The sequence below is a fragment of the Gallinula chloropus genome (assembly GCF_964237585.1).
Source record: "Gallinula chloropus genome assembly, chromosome: 11".
Classification (NCBI taxonomy): domain Eukaryota; kingdom Metazoa; phylum Chordata; class Aves; order Gruiformes; family Rallidae; genus Gallinula; species Gallinula chloropus.
Window position 1 is genome coordinate 4,997,755 of NC_140096.1, and position 26,320 is coordinate 5,024,074.

The 26,320-nt window shown below is 55.7% G+C and overlaps 1 protein-coding gene across 1 annotated transcript in view; it reads left to right on the plus strand.

Moving 5' to 3' along the window:
- Positions 1–26,320, plus strand: part of MID2 (midline 2) — a gene marked incomplete at its 3' end in the record, with an annotated part of 76,191 nt that overhangs the window by 26,205 nt on the left and 23,666 nt on the right. The window lies entirely within an intron of this gene.

Sequence of the window (26,320 nt, forward strand, 5' to 3'; positions counted from 1 at the left end):
AGATAAAGCGAGTGCCTAGGACAGCGGCCTATTATCTGCCAAGTAAAATCTCAGCCAATTATAAATTCAGATTGCTCGAAACTGGTAATTACGATGCTGTCCGGGGAGCGCAGCCCTGCCCCACGTCCTGCCCGTGCTGGGGTGGCTGCCACCACGCTGGGGCTGGGTGCAAGGTTGCTGCACAGCAGCTCCTGCACCAAGGGGATCACTGAACAGCTCCGGCCGGCTCCTCCAGCCATAATTTGTGGTGGAAGGAGGTTGCAAAGGAAGGAGTTTTGCCTTAATTATTCGCTGCTGTCCTTTGCTTTCCCATCTGCACCGTGCCCTTAGCAGGAGAGGGGTAAGGGCCAGCTCAGTGGAGGCTTTGCCTTTGCTGCTCCTGTCCCTCAGCTGGCTGCAGAGACAGAGAAATAAATAGCATTTTGCAGCACTGTTATGTTTGCTCTTTGCCAGAGGCTGAGCCAGGCGAAACCCCATCTTCTGCTGGGCTTCCCAGGTGCGCTGCCTCCGGTGGGTTTAGGGGAGTGGGGCTCCAGGTTAAAAGAAAGAGCTAGAAGATGTCCCTGTGCTGGACAAATTGTATGTGGAAAGGTGATGGTTGGTGTGAGGCTCCTGAGAGAGTGGTGGGGTAGGAAACTGAGGGGAAAACCCCCTCCCTCCACACGGCAGCGTAGGGCTGCTTCACTGTGGGATGTGTTCTGTCTTGCGCTCTGTGAGTCACCGAGGCTGCGGGTTGATTCCGAATTCACTGTGCTGCCATGGGGCGAAACCCAGCTCCTTCCATCGGTTTCCTGTGCGTGGAGTGGCTGGGGAGGGGGCCTGCAGCAGCGCCTGTGCGACCCCCACACAGGGCACGGGGCTCCGGGAGGAAGCTCCCGGCTGTTGGGGAGCTCTTGGCTCTTTTCACCCAGAGCCAGCAGCAGAGTCGCTTTCCCTGCCTCCCTGCGAGACGCACACAGAGAAGGACACATGGACACTGCTGTGCTGATCCCAGCAGCTTCATGGCATCTGCACGGACTGTGGGGTTTGTGGCCGTGTTGGTGTGGGAGGGGACAGTCCCCAGGAGCTGGCGTGCTGGCCCTGTGGAGGGGAAGGCTGCCGAGCCATGGGGGAGCCCCGTGCGCTGGAGGCTGTCGCTGTGCCAGTACGGCTGGTGAGACATACAGCTGGAAATGAAGCTTGGAGCGGTGGTCCTGCTCCTTTGCCAGCATGTGTGTGGGGTGGTACAGACATCTTTGTGTCAGTGGGTCCTCCTGCCTTGGAGCTGCTGCCATGGAGGCCTGGGAGCACATCTGGGAGCACATCTGGGGCCAGGGTCCTGTCCCCTGGCTCCTTCCTTCTTTTTTTTTTCTTTTTTGCTCTGTTTTGTATGGTTCCAGCGTTTTTCTGGCTGCTCTGCTCCATGACAGGAGAGGGACCAGCATGTGCCCCGGGGTGTGATGTAGCTCCTGATTTGTTGTACATTGGCATAGAAAACAAAGCACTGGTAACTGTTTAACTACTGATGGTTTGTAGGTGCTGGGGATCAGAAATCAGCACTGATCCTTGGTTGTTGTTGGGATCCTTGATTTTTATTAATTTTTCCCAGCAATTTGCTTTTTGGGGAGGGTTTGGATTTTTAATTCATTTTTTTTTAAGCTAAGCTATTACAGGTCTTGAGGCAGCAGACCTGAGAAACTGTGTTGGTCAGATTAATCTCTTGCTTTTCCCAAAACTGCGTTCCCATCCCCACTTATTCCAGCTTGAGCTGGAAAATGAAAGTGCACATCTGTGCAAAACTCACTGGAGGATGCTGTGCTCGGGGTGCAGCTGAGGGAGTCGCAGCGACCAGAGCTCACATCTGGGGAGAAGGGGAAGCAGGTGAAGGGATTTCTGACTAATGGGTGTCACCTTCTCTTGTCAAGGTGTTGTCCCCCCAAACACCGTAATGTTGGGAAGCAGCAGATCAGTCAGTCAGAGGGGCATCAGGAATGCTGAAGGTGGTGGTTAAGAGGACGAAGGAATGAATTTCACCTTGTTTTGGCTCAATAAACCCAAACTCACAGTCCTTATCTTTAGGTATAAGATTCATGCTGAACTTTGCACCTTCAAAGGATTAACTCTGAGTGATTATTTGGGTGGGAATAATTTGCATGGAGGTGCTGCTCGTGCCTGTGGCCTGTGCCAAGCAGGATGCAGATAGAGATGTGGACAGAGATGCGGGCTCTGGCAGTTGTAACTCCCTGTGAGGGAAGGAGCTTTCTCCCTGCAAGGAGACCCTGTCAGAACCAGGGGGTTACGGCCCTTTGGAGATGTTTCCTTCCTCCTGCCTGTGACCCTGGGACTTAAAGCCTGCCAAGAAAATAAACCAGCAGAATAAAAAGCCGCTGGTTCTCACTTCCTTGGAGAGAAGGGTCTGTCCCCAGGCTCCAGGAGGGGCGAGCAGGAAGGCGTTAGGGCAGCGTGCCACTCGGAGCTGGGCGCTGAGTGGGGTCCTGGGTGCTGAGTGGGGTCCTGAGTCTGAGTGGGGTCCTGGGTCTGCGCAGGGACCGGTCGCTGCCCCTGGGCTCATCTGTGGCTGGTGCCATTGAACAGGCTCACATGTGGGGGGTGGCTGTGGCCATCGCAGCCGAGCTGGCACTGCTATTTCTGGAGAAGGCGAATGTTCTCTGAGATCTAATATTTGATGCTGCTTTCCAGCATAAACAAATCTGTGCCGGTCCTTGAGCCACGGCCCTGCGGTTTTCCAAGCCAATCCGTGTTCCCATCAGACCTCAGCTTTGCTCCAGCCATCCCGTGTCACGTGACTGAACAGAGTTATGTTTTATTCCCCTCTGTCAACAGCCCTGACAATACAGACACTTTCATGTTATAGTTTTCTTTATAGCGTCTCTCTGGATGCCTCAGACCTGTGTTCTCTTTTTGCAGTTTCCAGGTTTCCATTTAATCCCAATTCTCCTTTCCCTCTGCTCCCGCTGTTCCTCTGCAGTGTGAACTCTTTGAGGGAACACTCACCCCTCGCGCACGGCTTCCTTCCCAGAACCGCTCCTTTTGTTTCCGGACACAACAGCAAGCCTTTCTCTTTCCAAGCTTCCTGTTTTGTGATGTTTTAAGGGTGGGAGCTGAACTTCAGCTCTTCTGGGGCAGCGTGAATAAGGTGGGTTTTTAAAAGACTGAAAAACTGAAGTAAAAAGCATTGGTGCAAGTGCAGATGCCATGGAAGGTGTGCAGTGCCAGAGGATTCCCGGAGTGGGAGGTGATGCTCCAGCAGCTGCATGGTGCTGCCATGGGAACTCTTTTTGGGGTACCTGGGGGCATTTTCTGCTTCTTGCTCCTTGTCCTTGGTTTCCCATAAGGCAGTTTTGCTTCTTGTCAGTCTGAACCTCATCCAAGGGCATGCTGCTAAGGCTGTTTGTTCCCAGCTCTCCTGCAGCGCTCCTGCCTTCAGAAAGCTCCTCGTGCTACCTGAGCTTCTTGGCCTTTTTTCCCCCCCCAGTTCTTATTTTTCTGAGCTTTTATTCTGAATTTCCCCCTTTCTTTGTGGCTTTGGTACCCCCATCCCTTGGTACTTGCGCTCAGTGTATGTCCTGCTACGCTCCCACAGCTGCTCCCAGCAGTGATTACCTACAGCCCTACATCCCGCATCCTGGCCCCTGCAGCACCAGCTCCTCATGGCTCCCCAGGTCATTCCCTGCTGCCCCTCTGGTCTCGGGGGTCTTGGGATGGGGAACCTGGTCTTTTTTGGACTTGTCAGCTTGTTTCCCTCACAACACTCGTGTCCCAAAATGTTTCCTACCGCGTATCCTTACATTTCCTCCGCTCGCTGACACAGCCCGGCAGCTTTGCCAAGAGATTAATATTCCTGCCCCGAGTAGCTGTTGTTTAATATTCAGGATATATTGCGTTATGGGCGTAATGAATATTCAAGAGCATGAATTAGCATAGCTGAGTTAATTACGCTCCATGTGCAATCGGGAAGGCAGTGGCTCTCGTTAGCTCTGCGCTCAGCTATTCACGGCGCGTTCCCTCGCTGGCGAAGTGTGTCCCAGCAACGCTCAGTGTCTTTAAGTGATCTGGAGGATGGGTTGCGTGCACCGGGGTGAGCGTCATATGAATTTCTTAGCAGGCTCCAAGTCATGCTCTGAGATGCAGAGTATTGCTATTATTATCACATTAGACCCTTAAATAGGCTTACAGGTGTTATGAAGTGATTTTACCATGACGACTGACATGCTTTGAAAGAAGCCTCCTTTGAATATCCCACCGGTGCGGTTCGATGGGCCCGTTTGTAGATGTGAACGTGCAGTAGCAGCACATCTGCTGATAACCCCCCGTCTTATCGGGTGTGGGGATGGCTCTGGGCCCTCAGGGGGAGGGATGTGGGGGCTACCTGCTCTGTCCCAGCTGGTTGTGGGTCCCTGGATTGTCCCAGCTCTGCTTTGGGCTTTGTCCTTCTTAGCGTCCTGCTCCAAGGAGACTGTCCCATTGCTGGAACATGGACATTACCTACTGCTGAGCCAAGCCACTCCCGTGGAGCTGAGCAGGCTCCAGCTCAGATGGGTGCTGTGGCCCTTTGGTCTTTTCCCATCTAAGTTGTTCTATGGTTGGCTGGGAGATCAGCCCCCCTCCTTTAGATCTTTGTCTGCAGCCAGGCAGCCTGTGATGAGGAAAGCAGAGGTGTGTCCCCAAAACCTCCTGAGCTGGCTTCCAGACAAACAAGTTTGTGTGCTTCTCATACTTCTCCAGAGCTCTTGGCCAGGTGGTCCAGAGGAGACTGTACCTGTTGTTTGGAGAGCCCTGTCCTTGCGGGACCTGGTGGCTGTATAATGCTGGGTGGTGTCCAACATTAGCACATTGTGTGAGGTGTGGTGGCCATGTCAGAGGGTGGAAGCAGTGCCACAGGGCGTGCAGCCAGCCTGGCACTGAAGGTGGATTTGTGTTCACTGATTGAACTAACAAGGGGGTCAGTCCTCCTGACCTGCCTCCTGACCTGCCTGGCTGTTGTGTACGCAGCAGGGCGAGAGCTGCCTGCTGACGCTTGGAGTGTCTGCCTGAGCACATGACTTCGGGAGCTGATGTGCTGGTTTTGGGGTGTGGATCGATGTTCTTGGCGTTGCTGCCTGGAGCAAAAGGCTTCTTGGCTGAGAAGAGCAGAGCTGGTTCTGATCGCCTCTCCAAAGCGTGGCTCTGGTGTCCCCGGCCTGTTGCTGTCCCATTATTTGGTTTGGAACCCAAAAAGTGCTCTTGGGAGGGAGATCCGCCCCCCCTTCACCCGTGTGCCCAGCTCTGATGGCCAGGTTGCCATGCCTGATCCTTCAGCCTAGTGCAAGCAGTGCTTTGCCAGCTGTGCCCTGCAGACAGCCCCGAGGGCAGGCCAAGCTCCATCCTGATGCCCAGGGACTGGCCCAGGCAGGGCTGCTCCCAGCATGAAGGGCCTCCTTCACCTGTGAAAGCTGTTGGATTGTCTGGCTGTACCCTGCCCTCTCCTCTGAGCACAGCCCTTTCCTCCCAGCATGGCTCTTTCAGACCAGCCCAGCTTCCTGCTTGTCCTCTATGTATGGATACCCCTCCCTCTGGGGATGGAAGACACGTGGCTCAGAGGACGCTGCTGCTGACGCAGCTTGGTGGCCTCCTTGGCTGGCTGTGGGATGAGGAGGGAGATCTCCCAGTGTCCTCAGGCCCAGCGACATTGAAGGCACATCTGGTGTCGAGGGGCTGGGATTTGGGTGCTCCAGCTCTTCAAGATCAGCCTGATGTGCAGCCGAATCCTCTCCAGCCTGCCGAACCCCCTTCCTCTCCTAAGGGCATCTCTGATTTATGGGACAAGCTCAGAAAACCCTGTGCAAAAAGGCGTGTGACCTGCAGGATGTGCCAGAGCAATAAATCCAGATTCCTCCCTGGTTTCCCTAAAGGGCTTCTGGGAACCAAACATCCGGTATCCAAGAGAAAACATGCATGGGTCAGGTCTTTCCCAACCTGGTGATCCTGTGATTCTGTGATCTTTCCTGGTGTGCTGCTGGGCTTTATTTATTTCTTTCTAGGACGATCGGAAAATGCTGGTCAGGAGGCGAAAGAGCCTGATGGATACGCCCACTGCAGCTCTGTGTCCTGGCAGCTGCCTGATGTTTGTGGTGGAACGATCCATAAAAATCTAGCCTATAATGTGAGACATAACAAAACCCCCATGGCCCCTCTTTGGCCTCTCAAGGAAGGAATTATGTCCTGCCTGAAGCTCTCCCAGCACTCGGAAGAAGGAGCTGCTTCCAAGGGTGACGGGGTCTGCGGCGTGGCGGCTGACAGAACTGAGAGCTCTTTCTGAAGTGAAAGTTGATCCCAGAATAACTCACCCCAAGTGCTTCCATACCGCTCAAAGTGGGATTCTTCCTGGAAAACTGTCAAGGGAACCGTTCTTTGCTAATGGCTGCGCAGGGGTGTGGGGGTTTGTTGGGTGCTGGATGTTCTCTGGTGGTACCCACAGGTGTATAACTGGGTGAGGGTCTTGGGAAGCCATCAGCCCTGTAGCAGTGTCAGGAACAGCGATATTCCATGAGACTAATCACTAGGGTAAAGAGGTTCTGTCTTCCCTGGGAGACTGGTCTGTGTCCACTCTGGAGGCCCAGTGCTGTCCCTCCCTCACGGGTCTCAGCTGAAGCTCCATCATGGAAAAACATCCCAGGTGTCACTTATGCAATTAGCCAAGCATACGAGGAGGCACTGCTGGGTTGTGTCAGTGCTGGGGGACATGCTTGGCCCTGGCCTTGGCCCTGCAGCCCCACAGAAACAGGCTCTGTAAAGGCATCCTGAGAGCAGCTCTGCCAGGTTCTCACAAAGCCGTGTGGGAAGGCAAAGAGGGACTTCGTTGCCTCACTGGGCAGAGACCTTTGGGTTCCCTTCTGTCCCTGCATCTCTGGGGAGTGCTGGCTGTGCTGGAGGTACTCCACATGCACCGAAGGATGTGGCTGGATCTGTCCCCACACTTGGCAATGCTCCCTCTGCTCTTCCTGGGATGAGAGAAGTTCAATTAACTTGTCAGTCATTAAATAGAGGGAGAGTCTTGCCACCTTCTCTTGAACCACCTTTAACTTCATCTCCTGCCACTGGATTCTTAGAGCCATGATTTTTAATTTGACAGTGTTCCTTGTCAGTCCCAGCAGGAAATATGTTTGGGACCAGTTGAGAACCAGAGGGGGGGGGAAATTCCTAGAGGTTTTTTTTTCCTTTCTTTGATCTATCTTACTTATTTATTTATTTTCCCACAGAAAGCACAGCAAGAGAATAAGTAGTCTCTTGCAATCTGCTGCTCTCTGGGTATTAGAGGATGACACCAGCTGGGCTGGTAACAAAATCTTAAAAAAGAATAATCCCAAACCAACATTAGCAATTAAACGTGTCACTTGCTGCACTCTGGAGTTTAATCAATTTTCCCCCTTTTCCTCTTTCTTTCTTCTCTCTGCCTCTCTGATGTTGTCCTGCATTCTGGTCTGAGCCCATGCTGGCTGGGGGGGTCCAGCAATAGGTGCCATGTCAGTGTATTTTCTACTCAGGCTTAACTGAGCCTGCAGGAGCTGCTGTAATGGGACAGCCAAAGGGAAAGGGGGATGCCAAGCCCAGCACCCCTGGCTGGGGTGCAGACAGGTGGATTGCAGGGCTGGTGGGTGTCATCCCCTGAGTGGGGGAGTGCAGAGCTCAGAGGCACCGGCCAGTGCTGGATGGCTGCTGGGACAGGCACTGCCACAGGTGCCTCTGTGCTGGGGGGCTGGGAGAGCTCAGCTGGGTGCACAGCAGTGGCTGCATCCTGGACAAGCCTGGCAGAGGGTGGGGAAGGAGGAGCAGCCCAAGCAGCTCACACTGAGGCCCAAGCATGTGTGACTGTGTGAGTGTGTCTTATGCTGAAGGTCCTCATCCCCTTTCCCAGGGCTGTGGAGGCACAGTGTTTCTTCCCTGCTGCTGATCCCAAGCACACGCTTCGTGCTGCTGTGTGGCTCCCAGGCGTGCCGGCAGAAGGAGGCTCTTCTCTCTCTCTCTCCCATGTTCCTCACGTGGGGTGGCTTCTCCTGGAGCTGCTGAGAATGCAAACCCTCTGTCCCTCTGGAGAGAGCATCCTCAGTAGTGTGGGCTGCCCTGAGCATCCCCTGCCACGGGCTCTGAGGCAATCGGGGCGGCTCTTTCCCATGTGGAGAGCAGAGCGGGTGACAAGGCGTCTGTGGGGCGGCTCGTGCTGGTCACTGGTGCCTGGGAGGTGGCTCCATGGGGGGGTTCACCTGGGTTATTGCTCCTTTGCTGTGGCAGGTACCAGGTGGCCCCGGCACCACTCTGGGCATGTTGCTGGTTGAGGTATTGTTGTGGGACCAGGTTGTCTCTCTGGGCTCATCTGGGGCTTCAGAGAGGAGCATCCTCAGGTGGAAGGTGTGCCTTGCAGATGGAAATGAAGCAGATGTTGCTGCTCATGGAGCTGCTGGATCAGCTCTCTTCACATCACAACTCCTGGGGTGATGGCAAGCACTGCCCTCATGCCACTGCTCAGACAGAGCATGGGGTGGGTGATGCTTTTAGGTCAGAACTCTGCACGGGGTTCTGTTATGGTGAGTTTTTACCCCTTCTTAAGAGAGCTTTCCATCACAGCACTGCTGTGCACTCTGGGAGGGACTGCTGGAGGAGACATGTGCTTGGGGGTTGGTGGGCTCCCTGAATGGGAGCCCTGACCTTCCCCTACAGAGGCCAGCCCCTGTTGCGCCCACGCTGCCTTCCCCTCCCCTCCCTGCTGCTTTGAGCCTATACGTCTCTGTTTTACCCTGCTGCAGGGTCTGGAGAAGCCATGGAGCTGCTTTAGGGGGTGGGCAGCCTGCAGCCCCCGGTGAGGCGTTGTGCTTGGGCCATCACTGAAATAAACTGTCCCATAAATTATCACTGAAACCAGCTCCTCCCATGCCAGCATTGCTGGGTGGTGTCCCAACAAAGGGAGCCAGGCAGTTTGAATTCAGCAGCCTGGACAAAGCCCCTTTTATACTGACCAGAGCCTTGGGAAAGGAAGATGGAAAGCTGGTGTGGGAGCCACCCCCTTCCCCCATCCCCTTTGGAGGGCGTTCAGCAGCAGGAAGGTTGGAGTGAGCTTTCTCCAGCCAAACCTGACCCCCGCTCAGATGCCAGGTCACTGGCTGGGGGGTTTTAACTCCCCTTTCATACAAACTCAGGTTTGGGTGGAGCATGAATGTGCTCAGCTACAATCTCATTACTATCCAGGCCTAGAGCCACCCGCCTCTTTATCTTTTCTCTTCATTTTCCCAAGGGGCTTTGCCAAGAAGCTTGTTGGAGCAGCATGTGCTCTTGCTGGAAGGAGCTGAACATCTCTCTTGGCCCGAGGTCGCATCCCGTGGAGAAGTGCTGCTTGGACACACAACAGTTTCTGGGCACTTCCGAATGAATCGGTGTCCTCAGTGCAAGTTCATCTGCACTGGCAGTGGACCCTTTAAAAACAACTTGGGGTCCTGTCCCTCTATGAGTCTGGCTCATATGGAGGCATTACAGACCTTCCCTTTGTGGATGAAGGGATTTCCTGGGCTGGGGATGGGGGACGCAGGGTGCAGGCTGGGGGGGCTGTGCCACAGCCCCTCTCAAAGCAACACTTCTCTAGCAGAGGGACCATGTGTGATATTTGAAGGGAAGGGGATATTATTCCCAGTACAGACCTTGAACTTCTTTTCTTCTCTCCAAAACGGGACACAGGAGGGATGAATGGAAACCTCCAAGGCCAACACAGAGTGCTGCTTGCTCAGCTCACCATGCCCTGGCAAGGGGCTGTGCCTGGCAGCATCCAGCAGCTGCAGGCAATGCTTGTGGGCTCCCAGGGTGTTTGCTGGTGGAGAACGTGAAGGAGAGAATTAAAAAGTAGTTCACACCAGGATCTGGGCAGGATTTGGTGCTCGAGTCGGTTGGTGCTGTGCCAGAGCTGGTGGGATCATCCCCTGGGACTGCTGGCTGCTCTCGGAGAGCAAAGTGGGGAAGGCAGAACGCCAGGCACTGTCCTGACCCATCCGTGCTTCCATGAAATCTGTGTTACAACAACCCCTCTACTCTGGAACCTGTGGGGTTTTAGTCCTGTTGTTAAATGGGGTGATCTTTTTTGTCCCTCAGTGCGGGGAAGGGCTGTAATGGAGCTGCAAGGAGGGGCTGGTGCTGGCTGTGCCGCTGAGCTGCTTGGCATGGTGCTTGGGCTGGGGGAGCTATGGGTTTGCATGGTGGGTTCTGATGGAGAAGGGGGGCTGCAGGGGTGGCTGCTGCAAGGAGCAGCCAGCAGCTCTCTGCAGCCCCACAGAGCAAACACCGGCCGGCTCAAGGCTGGACCCGCAGCTGCCCAAGGCCCAGCCCATCAGTGACGGTCACAGCGCCTCTGGGAATCCCAGTGAGGAGAAAAACCCACCAGCAGCTGCTTTGTGTCCTTCACTCTGTGTTCAGTCTGTTCTACCCGTGATGCTGATTGCAGGATGATCTCTCCCTGTCCTTATCTCCACTCCTGAGCCTCTCCATATCTATTTTCTTCCCTGGCCATCTGAAAAGGGGGGTGACAGAGCAGCTTTGGTGGGCATCTGACCTCCAGCCAGGGCCAAACCACCGCAGGTAACCCAGTACAGGTCTGTGCAGTGGGGATGTTCACTGCCTGCCTCCCGGGTAGGGATGATCACAGGGGAGGTGGGCAGCAGCTCCTGGGTGTCTCAGGAGGGAAGAGCTCTCCCATAGCTTTGCCCACGCATGGACCTGCACCCAGGGGAGAGCCTGGCATTGCCCTCTCGCTGGAGAGTTGGGTTATGGTGGCCTCCTGGGACATCTCCTGGTGTTCCCTGGGCAGAATGGCCTGCAGAAGAGCAGCTTGGCTCTGCTGAGCTCCTGGTTCAAGAAAGACTTTACTGGGTTTAGTGCAGTTCCTTCTGAGCATCACGGTGGTGGTGGCACATCTACTGCTGGGGTTGCGTGGAGAGGCTGCTACACTTAAAATCACTGCTGTTAGGGGGTGTCTGTTGTCTATAGTTCTTATTTTTGGGGTGATGTGGCAACAGAGATGGGTTTGTACACTTTGGGGTCTGCTGGAGGTCCTGCCATGGCTCCCAGCTTCACCCTCTGCTGGGCTGAGGCTCAGGGAACACAGGAAAGGCAAGGAGAAGAGAGAGGGCTAAAGGTGATGGTTTTTAAAATACTATCAATACGTGTCCTGCCTGAGCAGGGAGTTTGTATCTTCACAGCTATCCACAGCTGAGCTTTGCTTAACCCTGAGTAATTCCTTGTGGGTAAGCAGAAAGATCCCTTACACCTGCAGTCCTATCTGTTGGAGAGTTATTTAGCACTCAATATACGCTGCTTAAAGCGTTGTAAAACACTGCAATCGAAAAACAGAAATAAAATGCTAATGGGGCTGGTCTGAAAGCCCGTGACAAGGCCTCTCAGGGAAGATGTATGCTCACAGACATGCTTGCCAACACATATATTAGTGGTGTCAGAGGGAACAAAAAGTTCCTGTTAGCAAAGATCAGCTTTTAGAGAAAGATGAGGGGACTGGGGGGGAGAAAATAAAGGAAAGAAAAGAAAACTAGATAAAGGTTTTGTGAGTAACCCTCTTTGCAGAGGGCTCTGCCAGGAAGATCAATGTGGTGGTTTTATTTGTGTGCCTTGACACTGCCAAGTTTTGAAATAGTCTTTTGACCCGTTGGTGAATGTGCAGGGAAGAAGCTGCTGGGGAGGGAGGGGGCTGGGGAAGTGGGCAGGGACTGTGTTTTCCATCCCAGTGGTTCGTTAGAGTAACACACAGATGGGCTACAGAAAAGGTCTCGATGCCTCATCCGGCTCTGTGGTTTTGGTGGATCTGGGAGCTCCTGTTACTCCTCCCAAGTCACTGCTCTGCTGCTGACCTTCCTCTGGTAGCTGCTGTGGGAGGTTTTGGGCTTGTCTGACCCCCTTCTCCATGCTCAGTGTGGTTTGGGAGCGAACCCAAGACCCGAGGGGTCGGGATGCTCTGCGGCAGCTCCCTACACCTTGGGAACACCTCTCTGCTTCGCACCAACGGCAGGTAAAGGTCCGGTGGGACAAGGGCTTATCCCCAGTGTCTGAGGGGGGTTTGGAAAGCCCACCCCCGAGGAGGAGAGAGGACACAAGAGCCTCAGATTTCACATCAAATGGCATGTCATGGGGTTGGTTTGTGCGTTATTGTGAGACTTTGGAGAGAAGCTCAGAAGCTGACACAGCTCCGCTCCAGAGCCCAGCACAAAGGACGGAGGCGACTGAGGAGCGAGTGCCCACGAGGTGTGTGTTTGTTCTCGGAAACTCTTGGGATTTTCCAGCCGGTCTCGTGACTCGCTCGGGCTCTGACTCACCAAGACTGAATGCCTGGGTTTGGCAGCCCAGGCCTTCCTGCCGCCGTCCCGGAGCCGCGGGGGCAGGGACCTGTGCGCAGGGATGCTGCGTGCCCCTCCGAAAGCTTTCCTCTCGCCGCTGGACCGGGGATGCTCCCCCCAGCTTGGTGCCACAGCAGCCTCCCGGCCCCACCGTGTCTGAGGTTTAATTCTCACAAGGCAAAAAGCTGGCTGGAAGCACCACTCCATCCGTGCTGGATAGCCTCATGCGTGGGGACAGGGCCTGAGTGTGCAAGGAGGGGGCAGCGCGGCACTGCGCCCCTCAGCAGCACACCCGAGGGTCAGTGGGTGGCCATGGGGGCCCTGCCCATGATGCTGTGCCAGAAAGCAGATCTGTTCCCTTCCTACTTCAGGGTAGTGCTGAGAAATGGTCAGCTTGGCTTTGGGATTGAGTGGCAAAGGGACATGGTACTGAGCACTGCGGGGGCTCCAGTGTGGGGGCTGAGCAGAAGGCAGCTGCCTGCGATGGGGTTTAATGCCCGCCCTGGCCCTTCGTGCCTGCAGGTTGGACTTGCAAGTATCCATCCACTTTTGTGATGCCCAGCAGTTTGCTGCAATGTCTGGAGGGAGGACCATGAAAACACCCAACAGACTCGGGCAAGGTTTGGCAGGGTGAGTGCGGGCTGAAGGGAGCCCTCAGGGCTGAGCACGGCCGCGCAGCCTGTCCCGGATGCAAGGCAGTTTGCAGCAAGGCGTAACGCCCTTGTCGGATGGGGATACAGGTCTGGTGGGAGGGACAGCAGAGCAGCTGCCATGCAGCCGTGTCTGAAGGCCGTTCCCATCCGTTCAGATCCACAGAGGCTGCTTCTGGGGGGCTTCCTCTCCAAGCAGGGCAGAGCCCCATCACCCGCAGCAGCTGCTTGGTGGGAGAGGCTGGCGGGTGGATCTGTGGTGCCCTGGGGCAGGGCTTGTGGCTGGGCTCTTGCCTTGGCACCAGAAGCGAAAAGCACAAAATAATGAACCCATTCTTCAGCTTGCAGGGGCCGTCTGGACTTCCCCTCCAGCACACTGCTGGTGGTGCTGAGAGTGCTCCTTGTTGCCCGTAGCTCTCCCACCCCGTTCAGGAGCACTGGCTCTCCGTGGGCTGCCAGCAGCTGCCAAGCTGCTGCCAAGCACCCAGCACTGGCCCAGCAGGGAGACACGTGCCTGCTGTCCCTCTGCTCTTGCTGAGCCGTGACGCGGATGCCGCCAAGCGCAGCTGTGTGTCAGCTCAGCAGAACCAAAGGAAGGTGCTGTCGCTTTCTGTCCCTTTGTTTCAGCTCCCACCGACGCCTGTTTTTCATTTCAGTGACAGGAGACAAACATTGTTCTCGAAGCCACTGGCCCGCCAGTAAAAATAGCGTGTTGGTGAGTCGCTGTGTCCCATGGGACAGGCGGGATTTGGTATCTGTTGTGCTCTTCACAGCCAGGGAGCGTTGCCACTGCCATGGGCCAGGCAGGATGGTGCTGGCATAGGGACCTGCTGTGATGGTGCTTGGGTCAGAAACCTTTATGTGGGGTTCTGCCAGCTGCAGACAGGACCTAGGCAGCCTGGGGTGCAACCTGCTGCGTGTTCTCCCTGGTGCTGATGGGGACCTTGTGCCCAGCATGCAGCTGCTGGTTGCAGCAGGTTGGCAGCAGCCCCCAGGCTCAGCCATGGTTTTGGTGGGCATGTGGCCCGTAGTGCCCAGAAACAGGCACAAGGCATAGTGACATCCAGGTGTGGTGCCTGGGACAGCACAGTGGGGATAATCTGGTGGGTGATGTGGGGTCTCCTCCCCACACAGGATATCTGTGGGATCGCGCTCCCCTCCCCACATTGCTGGGTGCCTGTATGACTCAGTCTGCAGCCGCGGGAGTCCCGGGCTGTGGGAGAAGCTCGAAGTGCTTTCTAAACACGCAGCTCTGTGACCTTTAATGGCTCCAAAGGCAGGAAGCAGACAAGAGGAACGCTGGGTTTCTGTAAGCCTGGGTTTAGGGGACGCCTGGCTGATGGTTATCAGCACATGGGCTGGGGTCGAGTACAAGTGCGACGCTTAATCCTGTCAGTGCTCCTGCGTGGCACGGCAGAGGCTGCGGAGCGCTGGCGTGCGCTCAGATGAGGCACAGTGCTGGCTTTGTAGGGGGATGAATGCTGCTGGCGGCTTTTCATCAGCCGCTGATTCTTCCAGAGCCGCCTCGGCTGCGCGGGGCTTCGGCAGGCTGAGACTCTGTGTGTGCCCAAAGCTGGCGCCACACGTAGCAGCGTGATGCTTTCCACGGGGCTGTTATTGTGCAGGTTAGATCTGTCCCTTGCATTAATGTGCTGCGTCAGCCCAGCTGCAGGGCCAGGCCCAGGCACTCGCTTGGAGTCTATTCCAGATGCTCGCCTGCTACCCGGTTAATGCATCTCCGTGTCCCTTGGCTTTGTTTGGAGCCCGTGCCCTGCAGCGCTGCAGCTTTGTGGCCTGGGTGTTATTTGCCCCCCTGTACCAAGGCATTTGCCCTTTTGGGGTGCGTCTGACCGGCCGCAGCACGTGCTGCTGGGCGAGCTGAGCTGCTCTTGCCGCTGCCTTCTTTATTGGGAGCTTGCTGCAGCTTGGGCAGATGGCTGCTCCTCGGGTGAAACCGCCCAGCATGTGAGGCTGGCGGGGATTCTTGATTTCTGGGGGCTGGTTTTCGATGGGGTTTGTTAGGGTTTGGGGTTTTTTTGGTGGTTTTTGCAAAATGGTTTGGTGATAGCAGGGAAGAGGGCTAGAGGAAAGCCAAGGTTACCACAGGCAGGTTTGACTGCAAGTACAATAAATCTGTGTGCCTCTTCTATAGACGAGCCCCCTGCCTGGCAAAGATTGGTGGCGCTTGGTTCTGTGTCTCATGGGCCTTCTGCCACTGTCCTGCCCCATCCCTGGGCTTCTGCAAGGTGTGAAGTGATGTGTGCGTGGAGACTGCACCAGTCCTGACAGCCAGGATCTGCCCAGGTCCCCTACTGCACGCACTTGAGGTGCCCGGTGCTGCGTGGGCAGCCTGTGCCCCGGCGTGCCAGGCAGTGAGTGCTGGTGGGTATCTGCACCCTCACCATCCTGCCTGCTGCCTTGTTTGGGTAGAGACAGGCAGGAGCTGAGCTGGCAGGGATGGCAAAACCCTGTCTGCTGGGGCAGCTCCCCAAAAATCCCTGGGAGGTGCACCAAAGCATTGCGGAAGCTCCTCTCTTAGGTACGTTTGGGTGTTATCCAGAGCAGCTAGCCCTGCCTTCCAAACTTCAACCTGCGCCAAGAGCCCCGATCCTTGAGGTTTTCTAGGGAAATAACTGAAAATGTAGAGCTTTCCCTCCTTGTGTGGAGGAGGAAGGAGGATTTTCCCTTTTTTCATTATCAGAAACGGACGTGCTTCTCTTCCTGAGGAGGGAACAAGGGCTGGTGGGAGCTTTGTGCTTCGCTGGGTGAAGTTTCTGCCAAGTTGAAAGCAGCTGAAGCAGGTTTTGGCATGAGCCGTTACCCTTGCGCTTGCCTTGATGCAGGCTCCAGCGGTCCCTCCCCTCTGTGTTTTCCAGATGTTGGGAGTTTTTGAACAAGAAGTCTGTCTTTGGATGGGTTTTGCTCTTTATTCTCGTAGTGGAGAGGCTTTAGCAGAGTCCACTCCAGAGTGTGGAGCGGAGTGGGGAGCTCCAGGGTGCTCAGTGCTGCCCAGGCAAGCATGGGGACTTGCTTTGGAGAGACTGGCCAGGCTGTTGGCAGGGCTGGGCACACTGTCACTCTGCCTGGACGGCCCAAACACGCTGGTTTAAGGCATCCTGAGCATCAGCTGTCCCTACCCCCAAGCAGCAGGCAGAGCAGGCTGGGGGGATGCAGCTTGTGGCAGGCAAGGCTGTTTTCTCCAGGAAGAAGAGCCTGTTGAGGCGTTTTCTCTCATGCCCGTTGCTACAAGACATTGGAGCTTGTGTAATCTGTGGGGTTGGTGCCTGAGATGTGCCGGATAAGCTGGCAGGGCAGCCCAGGGCAGCGTGCGGGGACGCGCCGGGGAGGCTGCAGGCTGGGGCTGTGGGCTCAGCTCTGCAGGGGCTTTGCTCGCCTCTGCTGTGCCTCTGGTGAGCCTGCTTGCCCGGGGTTGTCTGCTGCAGCTGTGCTGGTGGCTGCTCCCATGGGACTATTGGATGCAGGAGAGTTTTAAGTGCAGCACTCCCTGCGCCTCCACGGCTGAGCCCACTGCAGCGTCCCATGGGGAGACGGCAGAAGAAGATACTCAAGCACTGTCCTGTTGCTTGGAGACAATTTGGGTGCCTTTTTGATGTTTTGGGCATTTTGTTTGCTTTCTAACAGCAAAACAGCAGTAAGGGAAACAGCGGGCAGAGGGGAGGAATGGGGCTCCACAGTGCTCCCATCTGCACAAGGAGTTAAATCCTTCGCGCAGCTTTTCCCTGCTGAAGTCAGTGTTTACCCTGAGGCTGAGTCTGTGCCTGCATGTGTCTATCTCAACATCTCCAGCTCGGGTTTAACAGCCTCACAGTGGCTCAGCACAAGAAGCGGCTCAGCCAAAATAAGCCCCATCCTGGGCAGTCAGTTGGCACGTCCTATCGGCTTCCAAGAGAAAGCTGAGAGCTCGCGTCCTGTCCTCCTTCCCCCTCTGGCAGGCTCGCAGCCTGCCCTGCCAGCAAACGCTGCGCTGACGTGGATGGGAGCAGGGGAGCGAGCCCAGCGCCGGCGCTCAGCCTTCCCCTGGCCCCAGCTTCGGCCCCTGCAGCCAGGTGCGGGGATGGGGGGGACCCCAGAGCATCCCCAAAGCTGGTGTGGCCAGATGGCTCCTTCTCCCCACAGTGTGGCTTGGAGCAAGGCAGGGAGAAGGGTCGGAGCAATGGGGAATGGCCTGAGTGAATGTGTTGGACGTCTTGAATGCATCCTCAGAGGCTTTCCTGTGCTGGTGCCAGAAAGGTGGAAGAGTTTGTTCAGCTCAGGCAAGTCCTGCACAGAGCAGGAATCCTGCATGTTACTTGGACAGCAGCCTCCGTGGGCTGTGCTCTGTGCCCATCCTGCCCAGCTCGTCCCAGTGTTTCTGTCCAAAGTTGTTCTGCAAAGAGGGGTGAAGAGGAGACCTCACGCTGACAGCTGCCCTCCAGGTAGCGGTGCCACCTCCCTGCCAGCCTGATGGCACCAGATAACCACAGATGAGGTCAGGTCTCCCAATGGGCACGTTGTGCTTCATTATCCCTGTTTTTCAGGGATCCCTGTCTCTAAATCAGCCTCAGGGTCTCCTTCTGCTCCCATGGACAGGGACGATGCAGAAGCATTTTCCTGCAGTGGCTTCCCACACCTCTCTCCATTTGTCTCTGGGTTATTAGTGGGGAAAGGAGCTGGGGTCGTTCCCTTCAGACGTGCTGTTGAGTAGAGCGATGTCAGGACAGGACTGCCAGGGCTGGGCAGGACAGGGGCTCCAGTAGCATCCTGGCTGTCCTTGGGCTGCTCGAGCATGTTCTTGGCTGGGGTCTTCATGTCGCTCAGCGCTGGGCTGTGCCCTCCTGCTGCCATGTCCAGCTCCATGCCGGAGGCCAGTACCGGGTGCTGGTGAGCATGGGGCTCGGGCACCTGCGTGGCCAGGGCTCCCACCCCGCTGATGCCATGGAGAGATGGGACAGCTGCTTGGCTGGCGGCCTGTCCACAGCTGGGGGGGGATGGACATGTCCCCACCCAGCTTACCAAACACCACCTCTGTGCCCCGTGGGGTGGGCAGCCCCGGCCTGCTCCAGTGGGCTGTGTGCCGGAGGGGTGCCGAGGGAGCTGATGCTGCCCAGGAGCCTCAGCGAGGTCCCCACTGAGCGCATGGGGACACTGTGCTGCTCTTACAGCCCCAGTGCCGAGCGCCAACAAACAGCAGCAGGGTTTGGGGATGCCTTTCAAAGCCTGATACTGATGTTTTGTGACAATTAATCTTGCTATTTATATCAGTATAATTAGCTACGTTATTAATATTATCAAGGCACCACAGTGCTAATTATATGTCTGCTTAACATGTGCTATCAGCGCTGTTTAAAATCCAGTGTAATTCTGCTTGACATTATCCCTACCATTAGCGTTATTTGTTGTATGCTGGGGAAGATAATTGATGCTCCTAATCGCCACGGCACCCATTAGGCAAACTGTCCCAAGCTTTTGCGAGCGGTGCCACCCAGCGGTGCAGCATCCTGGGGACACTTCCCAGGGAAAGCTACCCCGGTCCTGGGGTCCCCTGGTCCATTAGGTGCTCCTTCGGGAGGAAAGGGACCCTTGGAAGGTCCTGCTTCTGGGAATGAAGGAAGTAGATCCCTGCTCTGGGGTCTGTGGGAGCTTCTCTGGTGTTTTGTCTCCCCTTCTGCCCCAGCAAGAGCTTAAACATTCCGAACGTGAGGCGAAATGTGACTGAAGTGTGGGGAACCCGACTCCAAGGGAGCTTCTCTGTCTCTTCTCCTGCAGCAGTGTCGACCAGCTGTTCAGGGCTTTTCCTCCCCCTACCAAGGGGGCTCTGGAGCTGGTGGCTGCATTTGTTTGGGCTCTGTGAAGCAGAGTGTTTCCTCAGGGTCCAGGCAAGGCAGGCGCAGTGTTTGAGGGTTCCTGCCTGCTCCTGGTGTGCCTTCTGTCTCTGGGGTTTATCATCACCTGCTGTTTTATGAACATCCTCTGCTAATTTGCTTCTGCAGATCTAAACGTGGAGCCCGGTGCCTGTATATCCATCTGGGGACTGAACCAAGGGTAAATGGCCAAAATCCCAGGGGGGGTGTCTTGCTCTTCCTCCCTGCAGCCCATCCAGCGCTGCTGTGCTGTGGGGAGGATGTCCAGCTGCAGCGGGCACAGGCACTGCAGGGCCCTACAGCGCTCTGACCTTTCTGATCCTCTTCCTTACCCTGTGCACACCTCCCATGGCTTTACCCCCGGGATGCCACGTGCCAGGAAGGGCCCCCCGGAAAACCTGGGGTGATGAGGACCAGAGACACAGCTCCCACAAGTGTCTTCATTGACTACCCAGGACCAGCCCACCCATCCACATCCTGGAGAGGGTTTTAAACCAAGGGAAATCCTTCAGTGCTGGGTCAGGTAGAGAGACGCAGCCGATTTCTGCCTGGCTCACGCGTGCCGTGTGCCTTACCCTGCGCTCCCCCCGCAGCTGCAGACTCCCATCCCTGCTGCTGGGGACACTGGGGAAGGGAATGAGGAGGCAGCTCTTGAGCGTGCGCAGGCGTTGGAGCACCAGGGAATTAAAAACCAGCTGCTGGAGCGTTTGATCATCGTGTTTGATCCTCAGAGCTGGGAGCAGAGTTTTTAATGGCATGCTGGGAGAGGGAAGGCACCAGCTCTGTGTTTCATTATCGCTCCTTTGCAGCCGTCTCGGTGCCCCTCTCCAGCATCAGTCCCTGAAGCCGGAGTGGGCACGAGTGTGGGAGGGTACAAGGAGGGGGGCAGGAGCAGCTGGGGGCTGGAGGAGTAAATGCTTCAGTGGTTTTGGCTGTGCCTCTCCTGCCCCGTGGTGGGATGGGCTAGGACGTGGTGCAAGCAGGTGCTGGGGGTTCCTGTGGTACCAAGCTCGGAGATGCTGATCCCAGTCCCCAGTGGTGGGACGTGACGCAGGGTGGGATGAGTGCTGGGGGCCCTGCCCTGCCGTAGCTGTGTGACAGCCCTTCTCTACCTGCAGCATCTGCAAGGGGGCTTTGCTGTGGGCAGAGGCCTTCCAGTACTCGGTGTGGGTTAGACCCTCCCTCCAGACCCACACCAAGAAGGGGCTGTGTGTGTGGCCCTGCAGCTGGGCCTTGGGGCTGATATGTGGGGGGGAGCTGGCCAAGCCACCCCTTTGGGCTGCCAGCACCAGGGGGCTGTGGCAGGAGAGGTGTCTGCAGTGCCTGAGCTGCCTCTGCTTTGTGGTCCTGCAAGAGGACAGGACCTGGGAGTTTCGATGGGAGCTTCTCCTTCCACAGTGCAGGCAGGAAGTGTTCCTCTCCTTCGGTTCCTGAGCTCAGCCCTAGGCATGAACCTGACACTCCCCATCCTTGGCCAAGGGCACCATATCCTTCCTAGCACTAACCTTCTCCCAAACCCTCACCCGCTGTACTCCTCCAGTCCTGGCTCAGGCGTTGGATGCAGCTCTGCCTGGATTCAGCTCCTGGTTAGAGGGACTGGTGGAAATAACCTGTGATGGCAGGGAAGTGACGATGAAGATGGAAGCCAGTAAAAGTCACCAGTGCAAGGAGGATGAGAGAGCAAATAAACGTGCAAGGTGAGAGGAGCAGGCAGCTGGAGAACAAGCCATCTGCAGGCATGATTTAGGCATTTTATTGCCTGGTAATACCTTAGTTTAAAATCACATTCTGCAGTGGTTTGACTTAGTAAAGCTAAACTCTGGGTGATGGTCATGACGCAAGTCCAGCTCCCCTTCAACTGATTTCCCTCCCATCATCTGCCATTGACCTCTGATGCGGCACCGTTCCAATCTCCGCAGAGTTCAGTACCCTTTCTGCAGGGATTTGGAGTGCAGGAGCTTCAGCTTCACTTTCAAGCTAATTCTGTGTTTGTAATTCAGCACATCTCCCCGGTGTTGAGGCGTGAATTCCACTTCTAATTCATTTTATGCATTTCGCATTCAGCTTTGGAACAGCCGAATCTAAATATTGATACCAGCCCGGGCAGGGGGGGAGGGGGGGGGGTATCAGGCACCTTCCCTGGGGTTTGTCATGACTTTTTGCTTGCAAATTTGGTTTGGGAGGTGGGATAGGAATTGAATGGAGTAATTAGTGAATCGTTGATAAAACCCTTATCTATTCAGTGAAGATCACAAAGTGTCTTTTTCTTTTTATTGTGGAACGGAGACCAGATGTTCCTCAGAAATGGATGAGTCTTCCACGAGTTCCTCTCTGGTACTTCCCCAAACTTTCTGTTCAGCTCATTGAATTGCATCCCTGCACTTCAGCAACAGAAGCTTCATGGTTTGTTAAGTGCCAATACGATTCGTGTAAGTGACGTGCGTGGATGAGCTCCACATTTCCTCTTCGCAGCCTCAGAGGGGGAGTTCGAGCTCTTCAGATGTTACCCTCAATTTGGAAAGGCCAGCAGACTTCTGGAAGCCCCAGGCACGCGCTGAGCCCTGTGTCAGGAGTGGCCGTGGGACGGTTCCGCAGCTCTGTGGGGTGCACACACCCCGCATGGTCACGCCAGACCAGGGCTGGCTCCCATGTGGGGCTTTGATTTAAACAGGGGGTCGCCCACACCCTTAGTGCTCCTCACTTCTTCATCTGTTTGTCAAGGGTGTGTCTTTCCTACTGCTTGCAGTTCATGTGCGGGTCTGTGTCTTCTGTGATTTGAGACTTGGCAAGGGCCAGTGCAGGGTCTGGCATCTGGGGAAGAACAACCCTGGGTACCAGTGTAGGTTGGGGACTGGCCTGCTGGAGAGCAGCGTAGTGGAGAAGGACCTGGGGGACAGCAGGGTGACCATGACCAGCACTGTGCCCTCGTGGCCAAGAAGGCCAATGGCATCCTGGGGTGTATCAGAAAGGGGGTGGTTGGTAGGTCAAGAGAGGTCCTTCTGCCCCTCTGCTCAGCCCTGGTGAGACCAAGACCTGGAATATTGTGTCCAGTTCTGTGCCCCTCAGCTCAAGGACAGAGAACTCCTTGAAAGAGCCCAGCGCAGGGCCACTGAGATGATGAAGGGAGTGGAACCCCTTCCTGATGAGGAGAGGCTGAGGGAGCTGGGCCTCTTTAGCATGGAGAAAAGGAGGCTGAGGGGTGACCTCATCAATGTTTATAAATGTGTAAAGAGTGTGAGTCAGGAGGACAGAGCCAGGCTCTGCTCAGGGATGGCAGGGACAGGACAAGGGGCAGTGGGTGGGAGCTGGAGCAGAGGAAGTTCTGTGGGAATGAGAGGAGAAGCTTTTTTCCCTGCTGCCTCTGCTGCAGACCGGGCGGCTGCGCAGGGTTTGTTTCCCCCTGCTTGGAGCTGCTGCTGAGCCCATCACTGTTTGCTTGGGGGGCTCTCACCGTGCTCCTGGTGACACATTGCACAGGGGTGTGTTCCCAACTCAGACCTTTTAAGGAGGAAGAACCTTGAAGTGACCTGAAATCTTCCTAATTCCAAAGGCTTTTGGGTGGCTTTGTCCTTCTCAGTCAGGCAGTGCACCCCATGTCCTTTCTCATCACTGGTGCTCCCACACCACAGCTTGCTCCACGCCTTTGTGATGCCAACAGGGAGATCAGTCTTTTATTAATGATCTCTGCTTCTCCCCACCCCCCCACCCCCCCCCCCCAAAACCTGGGAGGCCCCAACCTGCTTTGCAGCTGCAGAGGTTGTGTTGTCACTCTCCCAAGGCCATAAGCTCGTTCCCACCCTTCCCCTCGTTGGGGAAATGGAATTGGAAAAAACACTGATGAGCCCTGGAGATTTCTGGTGCAGGCATGGGTGGGCTGGGTGGGGGATGCTGGGGCTGCCACCAGCCCTGACTGCTTTAGCACCCTACAGTCCATCCCGTCTCAGCCTCCAGGAGCTGGTTGGGAAGAAACTAGAAATCACTTTGAGAGGAAAATTCCTGGGAAAAGGCATTGCTTGGAGCAGTGGAAAGCATTTCCTTTGGCTCTGTCTTTTTAAAGGAATAAATAAAAGTAGTGGAGGATAAACAAATAAGCTCAGGACTCAGTGTAGCTTGGGAATTTTTACATCAAATGTAGCAAATTTAATAAGATGTCTGGAAATCACAGTCTTTCAAGTTGAAAAGCACGCAGCCTGAACCAGGGAGCAAACTCGCCGAGTGTTTAAATAGGACAGCTCAAACAAGCAGATAATGGTTAGATGGCTTCAGGAATAAAACTGTCTTGTCACAGTCAGGATGAATTAATAAAATATTTAAACAATTTTCAGCACGGCTGCAGCGATACAGAGGGACTGTGATAATATCCAGGATTGGAAGATTTGCTTTGAAAAGATTAAAGGATGTAAACACTGAAGGGCCGAAATAAGCTGAATGTGGCTCTGCTGTACTGCTGCAGGAGCGCTCGTTACGCAGCCCTGCCGTGCCTCCTTAGCTTCTCTTTGTAGCTGGGTGGGTTTGGGCTGAAAGGCACAGGAATAGGGTCTGGCCCGGGATGCCTTGACCTCCAGGAATGGTGGATTTGCCCCACGGAGAGCAGGACCCAGTGCGGGATGTGATGGGCTGAGACATCTCTGTGCTTTGCCACACAAGGGGTGAAAGTGCTGGGCTGCAGAGCTCTGGGTCTGAGGGCTGCAGAGCTCAGGGACTCTGGGCTGTGGAGCTCCGGGACTCTGGGCTGGAGAGCTCCAGGTCTCTGGGCTGTGGAGCTCTGGGACTCTGAGCTGCGGATCTGCAGGACTCAGGGCTGTGGAGCTCCAGGACTCAGGGCTGTGGAGCTGCAGGACTCGGGGCTGTGGAGCTCCAGGACTCGGGGCTGTGGAGCTCCAGGACTCTGAGCTGGGCATCGGGGCTGTCTCTGAGCGCCGCATCCTGCTGCAGCGTGGGTGATTCACCACAGGACTCATGGCGCTGGGCAGATGTGGTGGGCAGCCCTGTGGCATACCTGCTGCCGTGTCCCCTGTGCCCTCAGCCACCAGCTCGGCTCCCCACGGAGGTTTCCTCCCTCCCAGTCTGGTGCAAAGGTGAGTGTGGAAAGAGCCGGTCAGGGCCTGGACCTGAGTGATCACAGGGTTTAAACGAGGACTTGGAGCTGCTCCTCATTGTTCCAGCTGGACAGGGGCCATGGAGGGGGACATTCCAGCATGTCTTCATGTCACACCGAGTTGCACCAGCACGTGTGTCATGGTCTGACAGCCAGGCACTTTCCCTGTGTCCCTGTGCCCCACACAGGGACCGGCTGGTGGCATACCATTGGAGCCTCCATGCCGGGCTCTGTGATGGAAAGTGCCATCAGAGCCTTACCATAACCAGCTGCTTGCATTTCTTGGTCAGCTCTGCTGGCAAGGGTGGCACCAGGCACCAAGGGCTTGTGGCTCATTGCAGTTTGTACTCAGGATGTTCTGCTCCAAAGCGACTTAAACTGCATTCACATCACCGGGCGGGAGCTGCACGGGAGCTGCTCTGTGCCTCCCTTGTGTCTTCCTGTCACTTGTCCTATTGTCTGGGGACATCCTTGCAGCACAGGCAGCAGCTGACTTACCATATTTCACCCCTGAATTTCTTATTTCCTTTTTTTTTAACCTGCTGGGGGCTGGGAACTGAGTACAAACACATTTTCAGAGGGATGCGTCGCTGCCAGAGTTGATGGTGGTCCCCATGCTGCCAGTGGGGAGGGTGTGGGAGTGTCTGCTGGCACTGGGATGGTGCTCCGGACGTGCTGGGGAAGAGCTGCTCGCTGCTGTGCTCACCAGCACCCGGGCTCTTGGTGTGGCTCCCTGCTTCTGATGAGATGTTGGCCGAGCTGTGTCAGTGCCCCTCATCCCTGCAAAGGCAGTGGGTGCCTGGGGCAGAAGCTCCATGCAGAGCAGCGTTGGTGCCGGCAGCGGGTTTGCTGTAGGCTCAGAGCTTGGATTTTTGGTTTGAAAACATGACCAGCTCCCAGTCATGGCAGCCATGGATGCCCTGGTTGTGGTACCAGCGGCATCTGACGTTGCCCCAGCTCGGGCAGCAGTTGGACTTTGTGTGTGTTTGTGCACATGGTCTGTGGAGGCAGCAGGGCAGGGCCCCCCAAGCCCTCGCTGGAAGCCATCCCAAGTGAATGAGGGCCAGGAAGATGGCCCTAAATAAACACTGAAAGTCAGTGCTTCCCAGTTCTGGCTGCTGTGCCTGAGGGTGAGGCAGTACCAGTACCAGTGGCTTTCAGCCCAAGGACACGGTGGTGTCGCCTTTTTGTCTGTTTTTCTCACTTCTCTCCCTAGCCACAGAGAAATCAGCTCTTTTGCAGTGAGGGCCAGAAGGTGAATGTTTGGGGAGATGATGAGCGTGCTGTAATGCAATTAAAAACCACCCTCCATAATTGCTGTAATTTATACGTACCTGCAGAATAGCCAGCTGGGGTAAACAAGGCTTCCAGTGCCTTTTGTTTGTTTCAGCAAACCAAACAGGAGGAAATGGTTCTGTCTGTATTTCCCTGTGCTGCACAGGGGCTTGTGGCAGTCAGGGGTGTCCCCCCCCACCAAACTGGGGAGCACCAAGAGCGGGTGCTGGACTCAGGGGGAGCAGAACACCGCCTCTGCATCGATGCAGTGCCAGCACAGACATAACTGAGGGCTTACATGCTGTGGGGCAGGTTTGGTGTGTGTTGTGAGTGGTGGGTGGGGGGATGCTTCCCTGGAAAATGGGGTGCTGAGGGTGTGGGTTGGACCTGTGTGCTTTGGAGAGGGCACGGAGCCCATCACCGCTCCCAGCACCAGCCCCGCAACATGAAAGCAGATCGACTGGGATTTCAAAGCTGCAGCTTCAGTGCAGCCGAGGTGGGGATGAGGAAGGTAATTAGCAAGTTAAATGTTCGATGCTTTCGTCAAATGATGTTTAATAATATTGAGCTCTGAGGGGAGCGGGCAGCGGGGCCCGGCAGCAGCTGCCTTTGTCATTAGCGACACCGCGCTGGTGTGCCAAGTGCCTTGCACTTCATGAAGGCACCCTGGGCTCCTGTTTCTGTGCCTCTGGCCAGCAGTTTGCAGGGCTGCAGAGGTAGTTCTGAGTGGTTTAGGAGCCGGTGTTTCTTCAGGATTGAATCCTTGCCCACACTCCACGGCTTCAGGTTGAGCTCTCCTGGCTGCCTGCGCCCGCCTTGCCCGGGTGCCCAGGGAGAGACCGTGCCCCTGGACCTGCTGGAGCCTCGGTGGGCGCCTTGGACTGCATGAGGATGAATAGAACCCCATGGGGATCCTCTTCCAGCCCTGGAGTTTAAATTATTAATGGGGTATCGTTTCCCTGACACGTGTTGCAGCAGGGAATGAGTGCTGTGTTATAAAACATTTCCTCTTAGAGGAGCCACGCATGCTAATGGAAATGTGGTGTCACATCCATTATTGACATGCAGGAAGGTGTG